Here is a 13,485-nt window from a genome sequence, read left to right as displayed (position 1 = left end):
TCAGTTACCCCAGGGAGAAGCTTTCAACTTTATTAAGTATTGAAGTCTGTACATTTGTTCTTCTTTGGAAGAGCAGATCAAAAGCACGCTTTCTAAGTAAGTAATCTGATAAATTAGGATAGCATTTGTAGACTTGGGCAATATGTTTCTTCCGTAATTGAAACCTGAGAACCTGTGTCAACTGACTATACTATTATAAACTTCTTAGCATTTAACAAGAGTTTCTTTTATTTTTTGAAAGTAAATAGAATTCCTTGATTTGATTTAACCAATTCTTTAGCATGCTGTTTCCTTTTTGTTGTGGTTAGGAAAACCTCAGTGTAGGTTTAGAGATAGAAAACTGATGATCAAGAAAAAAAGCAATTAGATGATCAAGTTGTGGTATAGACAAGAGCCCATGTTGTCATCTTATCTCTGGCATTAATTTACTGTAAAAACTTGAGGAAGCCACTTAATTTTTCCGGGTCACAGTTTCCTTATCTTTAAAAAGGGATGATTGGCTAGATTGTGTGTAAGACTTCTGCTGATTCTGAAATTCTCTGATTCTAAGTCTTAGGCAGAATAAGGCTAGAAACAGAATACCTTACATTTGCATGCAGCCATTTTTACTTTGCATCTCCTCCCTGCTTCAATTCCAGGTTGAGTTTGGCAATGGAATAATATGGTGCTATTTTATCTTTGGGTAGGAATGATCACTGGTTAAAACCAGAGTAGTAATACCTTCACAAAGGACACTAGACAGTTGTATTTCTCCCACAGTAGATTCTCCCAATCTACTAGAATGTTGAAAAGGCACCAGATTTATTTAGAAAATTGGCCCTTCTTTGCATACTTTTACAATAAAAATACAAATAAATTCAGATTTCTCCATAGCTGATGGGACAAATTTTGCCTTCTGTGTTAGTCTGAATCTGAGGGTTACCCCCTGTTATTAGCATTTTCAAAGACTTAGATTGAGACCTTTGAATTCTAATTTGTGGGATTTGGATGCTTAAAAAGGATAACCTGGGCTGGGCATGGTGGTTCACTCTAATCCCAGCACTTTGGGAGGCCGAGGCAGGCAGATCTTTTAGCTCAAGAGTTCTTGACCAGCCTGGCCAATGTGGTGAAATCCTATCTCTACTAAAAATATAAAAATGAACCAGGTGTGGTGGCAGGCACCTGTAATCCCAGCTACTTGGGGAGGCTGATGCAGGAGAATGGCTTGAACTCGGGAGGTGGAGGTTTCAGTGACCCAAGATCGCGCCACTGTACTGCAGCCTGCGTGACAGAGTGAGACTCCATCTCAAGCAAGAAAAGAAAGGAAAACCTGAATCAAAATGTATGTCATATGTTGCCAAAGACTAAATATAATTTCTTACAGTATTTTGTCAATGGATGCTTACAATATAAACACTCCATGTAGACATCCTCAAAATGTTTTAGCATTAAAAAGTTGGAAACTATTTTGTAGACCAATTCTTTCTAAATTTTAAGTTCTGATGATTGGGGATCAAGTAAGGGCTATGTTCTTCAGAATCTTAAAAAGGCTAAATACTAATAATACAGTTGTGATATTAGTAGAAACTTTTCCTGGGAGGTAGGGATTTAAGGGCCAAGTTTCTCATCTCAGATCCTCAGCAATTTGTTTCTGATATTGGGCTATTCACTTGTTCTGTCTGTTACTGTTTTCTCATTTTTAACATTATATCAAACCTCTGCAAGAGGTTCCTTTTCTTTCCTGTCCTGTCCTGTCTTGTTCTGTCCTGTCCTGTCTTGCTCTGTCGTCCAGGCTAGAATGCAATGGAGCGATCTTGGCTCACTGCAACCTCTGCCTCCTGGGTTCAAGCGATTCTCCTGCCTCAGCCTACCGAGTGGCTGGGATTATAGGCACCCGCCACCATGCCCAGCTGATTTTTGTATTTTTGTAGAGACAGGGTTTCATCATGTCGGCCAGGCTGGTCTCGAACTCCTGACCTCGTGATCTGCCTGCCTAGCCTCCCAAAGTGCTGGGATTATAGGTGAGAGTCACCATGCCCACCCAAGAGCTAGTTGCTTAAAGGTTAACTGCACTGTAGAACCTTAAATTATATAAATAAATTTTATGTATGTGGTTGTGTTTAAAATCCTCTTATTTGTTTTGAACTTAGAATGGGTTTTTTACTCATGCATGACTTTGTAACATCATTCAATGATAAAAATATTGGTTCACGGACTTATTCAGATTTTCTGAATCTTGACCCATTTCGTTTTACAATATCAAAAATTATTTTGTTAATATCACCACTAATCTCATCAGGAAAGCTTGTAAGTATTGAAAAACTACCAAGTTCATAGCAGTAGATTCCAGGTTTCTAAAATTTTAATTTTCTCTTGAAAGCTCACATTTTGATCATAGGCAATAAATACCATCTGTTGTTTTTCTTGAAGTGACAGGCTTACTTTGTCCATTAAAATTAAAGTCTGCCAAATAATCTGAAAATTCATTTGTCTGTCAGTCTTCTTTTTCAAGTAAAAATGATGTTGTATGAAAATGTATGCTGGTTCCATTTGTAATTCAGTTGCATGAGGTTTCTTTTCCTAGAGACAACTATCATATTTCAATATGTGGTAGAAATGCTTCATATACACTTCTCATTTTGTAATAAGGAATATTAATAAGATATATACTCAAGGGTTTAGATTTAATAAAGTTAATCATTTTTATTGCTTTATAAAGGACATTATTAAGTGAAACTGACATTTTATTTTTATTGTGAGCATGTGGTGGTGAAGAATGTGATAACTGCCAGTGTAGTTTGGTATCACAGCCTTGATTCTTTCTAAGGAACCTACAGGTTTACCTACCATTGCCTTAGCAACACTGGCAATTATCAGCATAATGAAGAAGAAAAATCACATCTTAGTTTTATCATAAAAACAGCTTTGGCCTCGCCGACTTCTTGAAATGGTCTTGGAGATCTCAGGAGTATGTGAATTGCATTTTGAAAATCTCTGAACTAAGCCTGGCCAACATGGCAAAAACCTATCTCCACTAAAAATACAAAAATTAGCTGGGTGTGGTGGCGGGTGCCTGTAATCCCAGCTACTCAGGAGGCTGAGGCAGGAGCACTGCTTGAACCTGGGAGGTGGAGGTTGCAGTGAGCCATGATTGTGCCACTAGACTCCAGCCTGAGAGTCTAGACTGGGCGAAAGAGCACGACTCTGTCAAAAAAAAAAAAAAAAAGAAGCTGACTAGAGTTCAATATTGTTACAGTCTTGAATTTCCCCTTCTGTTGTCAGAAAAATGGGCCAGCTTCTTACTGCTCCATTTCCCATGAAGTTAAAACATCAAAAGTAAGAAACTATTAACACTGAGGCCCACTCATTAAAAGCAGGGATTTTAAGCGGCTTCTTAATGACTAGATTGCCTTGTCTTGCTAACTGAGACAAAATTTAATAGCAGTAGGTGGGAACTTGAACTAATGTAGTCAATACCTGGTAAGCAGTACATAGTTGCTTGCTTCTGACTATACTTGCCTCATTTTCCAAAGTGAAATAATAATAAAAAGATCTTTAAGAAATTTTTGGACAGGGCTAGCTCCCAAGGAGCAGGTCGGGGACGGAGAGCAGGTGCCAGGGTCGGGGTGGCAGCGGCGGCCTGAGCCTCGAGGTCCACGCCTGCTGCTGCAGCAGCAGAGGCTGACTGACCCGCCGAAGCGCTGTCGCCGGAGAGTGAGGGCCCTGCTGGAAACCAGCCCAGATAAGTTACAGGACTGTCCACCGGGTCTCCTGCCCAGAAAGCCAGCGCCGTGACCAGGTGTGGGGGATGATGGTGGCGGCTCTCACTCACTTGTGAAGGCTAGAACCCAGGGAACCCGCGGTGATCTAGGGCTTCTCCAGACATCGCCGCAGCCCCACCCCGACCAGCCGAGGCAGCAACAGCAACAGCTCGGGCACATGAACGGAACCGCTGGACTCCAGGTTCCTTGCCGGGGGCTGAGCGTGGCCTGAGGGACAGGCCCTGGGTCCCGGGATGCCCCAGACCAAGCCCAGCGTACAGGAGGGTGAGAGTGGGAAGGCCGACCAGGAGCCATCCCCTGAGCCAGGCACTGACATCGTCCTGGCAGCCTCAGGAAGCCCGGGAAGTTCTCCAAACTGGTCCTGCTCACAGCATCCAACCAAGATGAGGATGGGGTGGGCTTCAAGCCCCAGGAAGTGCACTGCGTCCTGTCGCTGGAGATGACTGGCCCCGCCACCTTCGCCAGCACCTTGCAGATCCTGCCAGCTGAGGAGCAGGGAGGGGCGGTCCAGCCAGCCCCCGAGATGCCTAAACAGAAGAGCAGCAAGCTGGACACAGCACCCGCATTCCCTGGAGTTCCTGAGGACACCATTTGGGGGTCGCCTCCAGGTGCTGGAGTCCTTCTTGTACAAGCAGGAGAAGGCTGTGGGGGATAAGGTGTACTGGAAGTGCCACCAGCACCCTGAGCTGGGCTGCCGGGGCCGGGCCATCACCTGAGGTCTGCGGGCCACAGTGTTGCGGGGCCACTGCCACGCACCCCATGAGCAAGGCCTGAAGGCCTGGCGCCAGTGGGAGAAACTGCCCAGCCTGGCCCTGCCAGAGGGCTTGGGAGATCCCTGGGGTTCTGAGGGCCCTGGAGGCTGAGTGCAGGAGCTGCTGGAGGGGGTGGGCCTGTGGCACTGCCCCAAGGAGCCAGAGCCAGAGCCCACCCCTGGGCTGGTGTTGAGCAAGCCGGCCCAGAGGAGGGCCACGGACCCCAAGCCCTGTCGCTGCTGAGCCTGACGCCCAAGAAGTGCTCGATCCTGGGGCTGGGACAGGCCCGGCCCCTCGAGTTCCTGAGGAGGTGCTATGGGGGCAGCTTCCTGGTGCACAAGTCGTTGCCCTACAAGCAGGAGAAGGCCGTGGGGGAGAAGGTGTATTGGACCTGCCGGGACCATGTGCTGCACAGCTGCCTGAGCCGGGCCATCACTCAAGGACAGCGGGTGACCGTGATGCGTGGCTACTGCTACCCACCTGACGTGGAGGGCCTGAAGGCCCGGCAGCAGCAGGAGAAGGCCATGGAGACTCTGCAGGCTGTGCAGGACGGCCCTGGGAGGCAAGTGGACACGCTCCTCCTAGGCGTGAACAGTCTTCTCTACCACAGAGGCCCCGGCCCCCTGACTCTCACCAGGCGCCAGCCTGGAAAGCCAGCGAAGGTCGAAGACCAGGAGCTGCCAACCCATCCCCAAGCCCTGGAAGGATCCCTGAATGAGGACCAGGACATGGATGCAGACCCCGGAAGCCCTGAGTTCCTGCGGTCCCCGCTGGGGGGCAGCTTCCTAGTGTACCAGTCCTTTTTCTACAGGCAGATGTATTGGACCTGCCGGGACCAGGCCCGCATGGGCTGCCGCAGCCGCGCCATCACCCAGGGCCAGCGGGTCATGGTCATGCACAGGCACTGCCACCCACTGGACCTGGGTGGCCTGGAGGCCCTGCGGCAGCGGGAGCACTTCTCCATCCTGGCACAGTGGGATTGCCCAGAACCCTTCTGGTCCCTGGAATTCTGAGGACTTCCCTGGGGGGCAGGTTCCTGGTGCCCAAGTCCTTCCTCTACAGGAAGGAGAAGGCAGCCAGGAAGAAGATGTACTGGATGTACCAGGATCAGGCTTGGCTGGGCTGCCACAGCCGCACCATCACCTGGGGCCGGCGGGTCATGGTCCTACGCAGCCACTGCCACCAGCCCAACCTGGAGGGCACATAGGCCTTGAGGCAGCGGGAGCGGCTCCCCAGCATGACCCAGCAGGAGGACCCAGAAGAGATTCAAGTTCAACTGTGCTTCAAGACGTGTTCTCCTGAAAGCCAGCCGATTTATGGGTAATTGTATTAGTTATCTAATGGTGCATCACCAATTACAACATAACGTAGTGGGCTTAAAACAATGACAAAAACAAAAAAAATTTTTTGGTACAGGGGTAAGGCCAGAAGTGCATCTTGCCTGAAGCCAAAGGCCATGTACTTGGCCACTACTTTATACTGATCTCTAGGCTGCTACCTAGCTCTGAAAGTCAGTGATTCTGGAAGACAAATATCTTCCTAAAGTGGCAAATAAGGCTGTTGGTAGGATTTGCGGTGGAACTGTAAGGATTTCAGCAAATACAACATATAGCTTTTAACCATGTGAAATGTATACTGTGGCCTGGTAGTTAAAAGAGCAGGCTTTGACCATAAGCTGTTCAAAGCCCAAAACTATCATTTACCAGCTTTGTGATTTGGGGAAAGTTGCTTGACCTCTTTTGCTTCAGAGTACTCATTTGTAAGATGAAATGATGAGGGATAATGATAATAATGCTACCTATTGAGGCTTCAATTAGTGATGGTTTGGTAGGTAGCAGAGCACATGGTAAGCATTAGTAAATTTTGGCTTTTATAATTATCTGCTGTGCTGAACACATGATAGCCATGCAGTACAAATTGGCTATTATTATTTAACACACTTTCTCCTTCTTCTCATTACTGGTGCAAACACAAGCGTCATTTGTTATTCATTTATATGTTCATTTGTCTGTTCTACAGTGATCTTCTGAACCTAGTATGTAACAGTCACTGTGCCAGGCGATGACCCTGATCTAGTCCTATGGTTGGCAACTCCAACATAGCTATTATTTCCATTTTACTCTAGTTACTAGGGAAGAAAAGTAGTACATTGCTTTTTCATAGGTTTCCTCAGATCATGCAGTTCATGTCGAGCATCCCACCATTTTCCTCTATTATTTCAGATTAAAGACAGGTGCTAATAATTGCATCTTGATCTTTAAGCCAACATTTTAAATCAAACAAACATAGATAGGAAAGTAAGTGTCTCCCATTTTCTAATATTGTCATAAAGGTTGTAAAAATTCAAGCCAAAAAAACACTTTATATGGTATATATGTATTTTTTATGAAAGTTAAAACATAAGCTAATATTACATTGATAATTACAAATATATTCTTTGAGAGGAATATTTCTAATCCATTTTTCACCACGTGTGATGCACTTGGTGCTTGAAGATTTCTTAAGAACTGCATATATGCAGATGAAAATGAAGTTCTTTACTATTATCCTTATCACAAATAAATTTCTTGAAAATGTAAAGATTTCCCCGTGAGAACCCAAAAACATAACTGCTAACAATTTATTCACTGAAACTGAAACTAAGATTTGAAAATTTAAAGAAGATAATCTTTGAATGGTAGGAAAAGCTAATCATTTTCCTTTAATAGCTCTTAAGCTTCATTCTTCCTGAAAATTTAAATTCTTCCTAATCTTAGCAAATACTACAACAAGTAAAAATCATACAGGTGTGCAGCAAATGTGTGTTTAAAATTTTATGTCCTACAGATTTGAAAATTAAATTGTATTTTAAATGTATTAAGAGAAATCCCCATATAAGAGAATGCTATGATGAATCATTTCAGTAAGGAATTCTATTGTTAGCCATAGGCAAATTCTCTCTAAATTATATTTTGAGTATCTGGATTTGTGTATTTCATGTATTTTTAAGGCAAGATATGTTTATAGTAGAAGCTATTACAAAAGCATTTCTTTTCTATTTATCAAGTTAGAATCATACCTTAAGTTATTCTAGTAAAGTATCCTGAAGGAAAACAACAACAACAACAACAACAAAAAACAACTAGGAGTCATGAGCTGAGTCTTCTACCAGTAATAGAATTAATTTTAGTATGCATTTTCCTTGACCTCACATCATTCAACACCATTGGTTACTCCCTCTTTCTTGAATGTGCTCTTCTTTTGACTTATGCTGACACTTGTTTAAACTGTTTCTCTCTTACCTCTTTGGCTGCTGCTTCTTCAGAGCCCTTTTCTCTCTTCTCCGTTTCTACCATTAGCTATCTCTACCTCTAGATATTAGAGCTTTTTAGGTAACAGTCCTGGGCTGTTCTGTTTTACACAGCTAGACTTCATGGATCCAAATTCTGGTTACAGGGCTTGAACTCACTACAGGCAAGGCTTAAACTCTGTTTGCCTCAGCCTCCTAAAATATAAAAGAGAATAATAATGGTTCCTATTTCATGAGGTTATTGTGAGGATTAAGTAAATACATTTAAAGAATTTAGGCTGGGTGCAGTAGCTAACGCCTGTAATCCCAGCACTTTGGAAAGCCGAGACATGTGGATCACTTGAGATCAGGAGTTCAAGACCAGCCTGGTCAACATGGTGAAACCCGTCTCTACTAAAAATATACAAAAATTAGCTGGGCATGGTGGTGCACACCTGTAATCTCAGCTATTTGGAAGGCTGAGACCAGAGAGAATCACTTGAACCTGGGAGGCGAAGGTTGCAGTGAGCTGAGATTGCACCACTGCACTCCACCCTGGGCGACAGGATGAGACTCCATTAAAAAAAAAAAAAAAAAAAAGACCTTAGAACACTGCATTTGGGTTGTTTATTTGTTTTTTGAGATGGAGTCTCACTCTGTCCCCCAGTCTGGAGTGCAGTGGCTAACTACAATCTCTGCCTCCTGGTTTCAAGCAATTCTTCTGCCTCAGCCCCTGGAGTAGCTGGGATTACAGGCGCCTGCCCCAATGCCCGTCTAATTTTTGTATTTTTAGTGGAGACGGGGTTTCACCATGTTGGCCAGGCTGGTCTCGAATTTCTGACCTCAGATGATCCACCCACCCAGGCCTCCCAAAGTGCTGAGATTACAGGTGTGAGCCACTGCGCCCAGCTGGTATTTTTAATTGTTTTTATTCTGTAGCATATTCGTTCTCTATGTAATGCATCAATTCCCATCCACATGTTGACAAATCCTAAATTTATATCTCTAGTCGAGGTCTCTCTGCTGAGGCTCCGACTGTATATATCTGACTACTAGTATCTTCACTTGGATGTCTCTCAGATACATCAAATTATGTTCAGAACTGAAAGTTAAATTATGAATCTTCCTTTTTCTAGATGTCTTCCCCACCCGCAAATTGGTCCTTCTCAAAATATTACAAAGTTAGTAAATGACATCTCTATCCCCTCAGTTCAAACAGAAATAGGACAGGTATTTAAACTTTTTAAAAAAATTTTAATATGAAGACTTTATAATATATATAAAAATAGAGAGAATCCCTAGCTTCAACAGTTAGCATGGCGAATCTTTTTTCATTTATATTTCCACCCACTCCACCACGTCCCAAACTAGATTATTTGGAAGTGAATTCTAAACACCATACTATTTTATGTGTATTTAGTTGTGCATGTGTCTCTGAAACAATACTCTTAAAATATTTATGAAAGTATTATAATGTCACAAAATTTTTTCTTTTGTTTCACTATCAATTTAAATCAGAATCCACACAAAGTCCATAAATGGCAAATGTTGCTATATGTCTTACATTTTTTAAAACATTCTCATTCTTATTCACCTCATCTCAAATATATTTGTTGAAGAAACGTTTGCCCGGTAGTGTTTTTTTGACCCCCTAATTTCCTGTAAATTGGTAGTTTGAGCTGAAGGCTTAACTTGGTTTTGTTCAGGTTTGCTTTTTTATAGGAATAGTTTAGGGAAAGTGTTGGGTACTTTCATCAGGAAGCACAGAAAGTCAGATTGTCTCTCCTTTTTGTGTTGTGAACAACTGTTGATGGTCATTGTTTAGAATAGATCCGTTATATCATTAGTGGTTACAAAATGTTAATATTCTATTTTTAAATCAGTGTTTCATTTATTGGTTGAAATTCTTCTATAAAGATAAACTTCCCCTTACAACTTTTGGTTATCCAGCAGTACCTTTCATATAGGAAGACAAAATATTCTTTTCCTTTATTCATCAGCTTTCAGTGTGATTAGTTCATTCTGTATCATCTTCCATGAGTGATCAATGAACTTTTTTTTTTTTTTTTTTGAGATAGAGTCTTGCGCTGTTGCCCAGATTGAAGTGCAGTGGTGTGATCTTGGCTCACTGCAACCTCCACCTCCCGGGTTCAAGCAATTCTCCCACCTCAACCTCCCGAGTAGCTGGGACTACAGGCGCACACCACCACACCCGGTTAATTTTTTGTATTTTTAAGGTAGAGACAGGGTTTCACCATGTTGGCCAGGCTGCTCTGGAGCTCCTGGTTCAAGTGATCTCCCCTCCTTGGCCTCCCAAAGTGCTGGTATTACAAGCATGAGCCACTGTGCCTAGCTGATCAATGAACTTTTAAAAATGTTTTTAAGTGTTTCAGTCCACTGCATTAGTTATTTTTATTGATGCTCAACTTATGCCATCTTTAAAGAGTAGAGGCTTCTTCAGTTTGGCTCCTGAGTCCTTTTGACAAATTTCAGTTGTACTTAATAGCTTATTTTTTTCAATATTATAAGATATATCAGGCCGGGCGTGGTGGCTCAAGCCTGTAATCCCAGCACTTTGGGAGGCCGAGACGGGCAGATCACGAGGTCAGGAGATCGAGACCATCCTGGCTAACACAGTGAAACCCCGTCTCTACTAAAAAATACAAAAAACTAGCCGGGCGAGGTGGCGGGCGCCTGTAGTCCCAGCTACTCCAGAGGCTGAGGCAGGAGAATGGCGTAAACCCGGGAGGCGGAGCTTGCAGTGAGCTGAGATGCGGCCACTGCACTCCAGCCCGGGCTAGAGCGAGACTCCGTCTCAAAAAAAAAAAAAAAAAAAAGATATATCAAGATTATCATAGACATTTTCTGCTGTAGTAGAGATAGCATCCATTTCTCTAAGGTATTTAGTATTGGGAAATGGTATTTAGAGACCATGGTCTGGGTTTTAGGAGTGCTCATCGTTACTTCATTGGTCATTGTTTCTACACTTGTTCAGTGAATGTAGCTAAGGAATACATACTTTTTTATTTGTTTTTTTTTTGTTTGTTTGTTTGTTTTGAGACGGAATCTCACTCTGTCACCCAGGCTGGAGTGCAGTGGCATGATCTTGGCTCACTGGAAGCTCTGCCTCCTGGGTTCACACCATTGTCCTGCCTCAGCCTCCTGAGTAGCTGGGACTACAGGTGCCTGCCACCATACCCTGCTAATTTTTTGTATTTTTAGTAGAGATGGGGTTTCACTGTGCTAGCCAGGATGGTCTTGATCTCCTGACCTCATGATCCACCTGCCTCAGCCTCCCAAACTGCTGGGATTACAGGCTGAGCCACTGCGACCAACTGGAATACATATATTTTTTAAAGAGAAAATCTGATTTTGTAATATTTTAATTTAGTTTAATTATTATTATTTAAATTTGTTTCCTATCAATTTTCATTTTAGGCTAAGGGGGTACATATGCAGGTTTGTTATATGGATAAATTGCGTGTCATTAGGGTTTGTGTACAGATTATTTCATCATCCAGGTAAGAAGTATAGTACTCAATAGGTAGTTTTTCAGTTCTCACCGTCCTCCCACCCTCTGCCTTTAAGGAGGCCCTGGTGTCTATTGTTTACTTTTTTGTGTCCATATGTACTCAATGGTTAGCTCCCACTTATAGGTGAGAACATATGATATTTGGATTTTCTGTTTCTGCATTGCTTCAATTAGGATAATGGCATCATGCTCCATCCACATTGCTGTAAAGGACATGACTTCATTCTTTTTTTATAGCTGTGTAGTATTCCATGGTATATATATACCACATTTCCTCACCAGTTCACTGCTGATGGGCGTCTAGGTTGATTTTGTGTCTTTGCTATTGTGAATATTGCTTTGATAAACATACATGTGCATGCCTTTTGATAGAATGATTTACATTCCCTTGGGTGTATATCCAGTAATGGGATTGCTGGGACAAATGGTAATTCTGTTTTATGTTCTTTGAGAAATTTCCAAACTGCTTTCCACGGTGATTGAACTTGTTCACATTCCCATCAGCAGTATATGTGTTCCCTTTTCTCCACAACTTTGCCAGCATCTGTTGTTTTTGACTTCTTAATAATAGCCATTCTGACTGGTGTGAGATGGTATCTTATTGTGTTTTTTTTGTTTGTTTCTCTAGTGATTACTGATGTTGAACATTTTTTTCATATGTTTATTGTTGACATTGTGTAAGATTCTTTTGAGAAATTTCCATTTATATCCTTTACCCATTTTTTTAAAGGGGTGTTTTTTTTTAAGGTATGTACTTTTATTGCACTGGTGTCAAGTTAGTGTACAGGGAAGCCCAGGCTGCCTCCACCCTCCACCCACTCCCAGGGAGACCAAAAGCCTTCATACATCTCAAGTTGGGAGACAGAAAACAGGGGTCGCAATGCCAATCATTCAAAATAAAACAAAATTAAAAAGTACTAGGCAAAGATTTAAGAAATTGTGCATTACATAATATACATGAAAGCAATGCTGTCACCTTCCTGGACTTGGAAGAGGATTGGACCATTCTCCCTAGAGAGAAATGTGGTGGCTTTTTGGAGGGCAAGGGACTTCCTGTAACAATGCATCTCACAATATTTGGAATGACTATTAAAAAAAAGAACAATATACAATCAAAGTCTTCGGCCACATTGTAGAACTTTGAGGGATGCTGGCTCCAGCCGATTGCTGACACTGTCATGGTCTAGTTTTTAAATCCTGAGTCAAACCAAAGACAAAAACAAAAACAAACAAAAAACAAAAACAAACTAATGCATGCCAATATCATCTTGTTTTCTGCGCAGTTTGGTTTTTGTCAAGAAAGAGTGTAACGAAACTAAGGAAACTAAGTGACAGTCTGCCTAGAGGCATCTGCAGTGGACGATGGAGGTGTGGGACTTATGGTACTCCTGCTTGAAAACATATGTCTTTGTATCCTCCCTCCTTTCATGTTCTTCCTTTGTATCTCTCCTTTCTACCAATAAATGGTAACATGTTATACTCACTTTTCTTCAGCTTACTTTTTTCACTTTCCTAGAGATCACTTTTATATAAAGTATATAAAAATAGCCAGCTCTGCTAAGCTGGCCTTGCACATGCCAGAGCCATTGTCCGTGACGAGTGCAGCGATATCATTATCTCTGGTGAGCTGGCAGTGGGTGCGGACTCATGGCAGAGCAGTGAGGGCGAGACTCTGCTTATGGGGCAGATGCTGTCTCAGAGGTTAATGTAATCGTTCTTGGCTTGTAGTTTCCCTTTATAGTTACATATTTCTCAGTTGAGTGGGTATATCATGGTTTAGTCAACCAGAACCTTTTGGTAGATATTTGCATTATTTCCAGTTGTGTGCTGGTAAATATTTAACTAGATCTCTATAGGGGAAAAAGTCCTGATTTGGAGTTTGCAAATGTCTATAGTGTCAATACTCCTACCATGGCTGATTTTAAGCTACTAATACAATGTCACTGAATGGGAAGTGATGTACAGTAGCATATCATTATATAGTATTCCCAGCATTTGGATACAGTACATGTAAATAATCTGAAGAACATAGTTTTGTTTGTTTTTGTTTTTTGTTTTCTAAATTTTGAGACAGGGTCATGCTCTGTTCCCTAGGCTAGATGGTAGTGATATAATCATGGCTTGCTGCAGCCTTGACTTCCCAGCCCAAACAATCCTCCCACCTCAACCCCC

At 42.5% G+C, this 13,485-nt stretch overlaps 1 pseudogene; it reads left to right on the top strand.

Annotated features, from left to right (window-relative positions):
* Positions 1–3,994: 3,994 nt before the first annotated feature.
* On the top strand, positions 3,995–5,851 carry LOC117077236 (annotated as a pseudogene).
* Positions 5,852–13,485: the final 7,634 nt, after the last annotated feature.

This window comes from Trachypithecus francoisi, unplaced genomic scaffold, assembly GCF_009764315.1.
Source record: "Trachypithecus francoisi isolate TF-2019V2 unplaced genomic scaffold, Tfra_2.0 Lachesis_group0, whole genome shotgun sequence".
NCBI lineage: Eukaryota > Metazoa > Chordata > Mammalia > Primates > Cercopithecidae > Trachypithecus > Trachypithecus francoisi.
This window is presented reverse-complemented; position numbering and strand designations above follow the sequence as displayed.